We start from the raw sequence: 3,482 nt of genomic DNA on the forward strand, positions 1-3,482 counted from the left end.
AAACAGGAAACTGTAGCTTCTGAGAAGAAGAGCTTCAACAACCAAAATCTCAAACTTCTGCTTCAGTTTCTGAATGTTTGTGATTCCAGGATCCAGTTCCTGATTCGTTCTTCCCTGCTGTCAAAGATGGATCCTGATTGGACCTCGAAGACTCTGGTAAACTAGCGTTCTGAAAGCAGGACGATTCATGATGGAGATGAACTTCTACTGTTTCTCCATCAGAGGTTTTCCTTGTGTAACAGGTGTTTTCTGTAGTTTATTCAATTCCACCAAATTTGATGTAATAGTTTTTTTATTAACATTTCCACCTGGGTGTTAGTCTGTCCGAGGGTATTTGAACTCACCACGGTGACGCAGCAGACGGTGCTGCACATGCGCACTCAGACTGCTGCGAACTGTGGCCGAGGTAAGACGTGCTCCTCCTTGTGTCCGTTGCTTGTAATTATATCTTAGCTTAAACTGCTTTTTAAGTTGTTTTATCGGGATTTAACAAAACTAGGAATTGTACTGCATTAATTTTCCCTGGTTTGTAATGTGTTATTTTTGTTATTAGCTGCTTTAAATGAGCCGATGCGCCATTTTCGCGACATTTTGGCGCCATTTTTCTTCTATTTCGTGTTGACTTTTCTTTCTTTTCTGTGCAATTTTCAGTTGTTTGGGGAAAGCACTAAATCCCGGACAGCAATGTAACATTTGTTTTGTCTGTCGACCAGATTAAAAGAAATTAAATCAACATCGGAGCCCGATCTTTATCCACCTGACCTGACCACAACGCAGTCGAACTAGTTACACTTGGAGCCTCAGACTGAAGGATTCAATCAGCTGACGGGAGATTTCTGGTCAAAAGAAGAAAGAAGTTCAGGTGAGAACGCGTCTGCAGAAAAAGAAACTCGAGAATTACAAACATCTTTCTTTATTCAGCAAAAAATTAATAAAATGTGGAAATTAAATATATCATCATTCTAATGGTGCAGCAAACCAAAACATTAAAGTGATAAATGATAAAGGAAATGAAGTCCTGGTTTTTCATGAAAGATGATTTCTTTCTAAAAATGTAAAGTTGATTTTTTTTTTAAAGCAAAAAACATTTTAACTTTTCATTTCAAGCTTAGAGAATATTTGTGGTGTAAAATCTGCACCAAATGAAGCTGAAAGCTGGAGCTTCTCTGTGGGCGTGTCCCAACAACTGTCAATCATGTCAGCCCCACCTCTGCAGGACCATAACTGTCTGTTTCCCCTGAACCTGCTCATCTCTGGGTTTTCCCATTCAGCTGGTTTCTTTGGTTCTGGTTCTGGAGCAGCTGAAGCTGCAGTGAGCCACAAAGCTTTGCTGTTTTTCCAGACTTGTTTCCTGTCAGTCTGCAGACGTCTTACAGTCCGATTTATGAGCGTAGATCTCTGGTGACATCACAATGTGTTTGCAGGATTACTTCATTTCATGAGGAGAATTCTACAATTATTTCTAATACTTAATGAAATGATTTAAATGAGGTTTGTGATAAAGAACAGAAATCTGTGAAACGTTCCGCAGCTCAGCGAGAACACGGAGCAGCAGCTCCGAGCCGGAGGGGATCCTCATCCGCCTCGTGTTCGGTGTGAATCCTTCCCTCCAGACCGGGTTTGGTTCATGTTAAAGTGAATCAGAGAGCTGTCAATCATCTCACATCAGACCAATCAACCCAGAAGAGAAGAAACAAAGTTTTCCAACAAAAGAATTCCTCTTGCTGCTGCGCTGCTGCATCTCAGCGCCAGCATGAGGCGTTCAGCCTCCAGAAAACACCAACACATTAGTATACGGCTGCATATTGTAATGTGTCCCTGACATTTCCTTCCCATTATACACTAATGCTGCATCCACAGCACAATGTCTCTGCATTTATCACTGGAAATTGATGCAATTTATATTCATCTTGCACAACGACACAATACCACAGCATGGAAATGGATTCCCTACTTCAATGGAAATCACAGAGTGTGAATGGGATCGCAGAGATAAGATATTTAAGAGGCTGGCGCGTCGGGAACAGCAGCCGAGGCTTGATGGCGTGCAGGTCAGACTCTGCAGAATTCTGTCTGCGTTCGGTCTGCTTTGTTTCGACTGCAGGGATCCTGCTAAAGACGCGTCAGATCGGTGGAAGCAGCAGTTCAGAACTCTCATCACGGTTCCATTTCAATTTACACAAATGAGAGGAAATCAGCAGCATAGTTAAACCATTATACTTGTAAAGGCATGAGGCTGATTGCTGTTTATTCTTTGTTAAAATGCTTCATTTCTCAGAAGCAGACGAGTGTTCATCTGTCAGACATAAACTTCAGAGATGTTTGATTCACAAAAGGAGCTTTAAGGACAAACCTTCAGCATGGACTGATGAATCCAGATCTATGAACATGTCTTTAATGCAGCCTGCACATCTTAAAGGGTCACCAAACAGTAAATTAACTTTGTATGTTGACCTCTGAAACGGGGCTCTAAAACTGTTGGTCTTCATGTTCGACCATTTAAAATAAACTTGTTTAATCCCTGAAACTATAGTCTAAAACCTTTTGTGTGCTGCCCCCTACAGGTTGAAACGAGGGATTACAGTGTAATTGTGTAATTGGTCAACTGCTGTAAGTCCCACGTCATTTCAGAAGTTTCACGTCATCATGCTCTGCAGCTCCAGTATGAAAGCCCCGCCCATCTTTGATTCTGTAACGGTCTGTCGATAGCGTGTTAGCTTTAGCATGGTTCGTAGCTGTATTGCCTTCGGTGGTCACAGATCGACTAGCTTGCACAACTTTCCAGAGAACTTGGAAGTTAGACAACAGGGGTTTAGTGCAATTGGCATTGAATCCAGTGAACTCCATCCTGGTGATGGATTTACAATAAACTCTTTGGACACGGGTCCCTGCGACCTGGACCATGAGCGCCTGCCTCAAAATCCTCAATCTCCACAGACAGTTCTGTGGTGAAACCAGCATCACTTTGCTCAGTACCACTCTCTATAGTGAAGATGCAACGCAACTATGTTACCTCAAACTTACCTCACTGTCACTGTCAATCACAGACCAATACCAAAACTGCCCACTAAGCCCGCCTCATTTTTTTTCTTTGCATATCTCAAATCTGGACTGAGAGTGGAGTCTGCCTCCAACTGTCCTTTAGTGTTACTCTTTAATCTGCATCCAAGTCTACATCCTTATTCTAATCTACATCCTTATTCTAATCTACATCCTTATTCTAATCTACATTCTTATTCTAATCTACATCCTTATTCTAATCTACATCCTTATTCTAATCTACATCATTATTCTAATCTACATCCTTATTCTAATCTACATTCTTATTCTAATCGACATCATTTTTCTAAACTACATCCTCATTCTAATCTATATACTTATTCTAATCTAAGTCGTTATTCTAAACTACATCCTTTTTCTAAACTACATCCCTATTCTAATCTACATCCTTTCTGTAAACTACATCCTAATCTACATCCTTG

The 3,482-nt window shown here is 41.0% G+C and overlaps 1 long non-coding RNA gene across 3 annotated transcripts in view; it reads left to right on the forward strand.

Annotated features, from left to right (window-relative positions):
* Positions 1-373: 373 nt before the first annotated feature.
* Positions 374-3,482, forward strand: part of LOC112137854 — a 26,346-nt gene continuing 23,237 nt past the window's right edge. Inside the window, exons 1-2 of one of the 3 annotated variants that reach the window (XR_002917633.2) lie at positions 374-406; positions 714-862. This is a non-coding gene — a long non-coding RNA (uncharacterized LOC112137854). Of the gene's footprint in view, positions 407-436; positions 863-3,482 lie in introns of those variants that run through there. The other 2 variants (XR_002917634.2, XR_004948551.1) reach the window with 2 other exon arrangements.

This window comes from Oryzias melastigma, linkage group LG10 (assembly GCF_002922805.2).
Source record: "Oryzias melastigma strain HK-1 linkage group LG10, ASM292280v2, whole genome shotgun sequence".
NCBI lineage: Eukaryota > Metazoa > Chordata > Actinopteri > Beloniformes > Adrianichthyidae > Oryzias > Oryzias melastigma.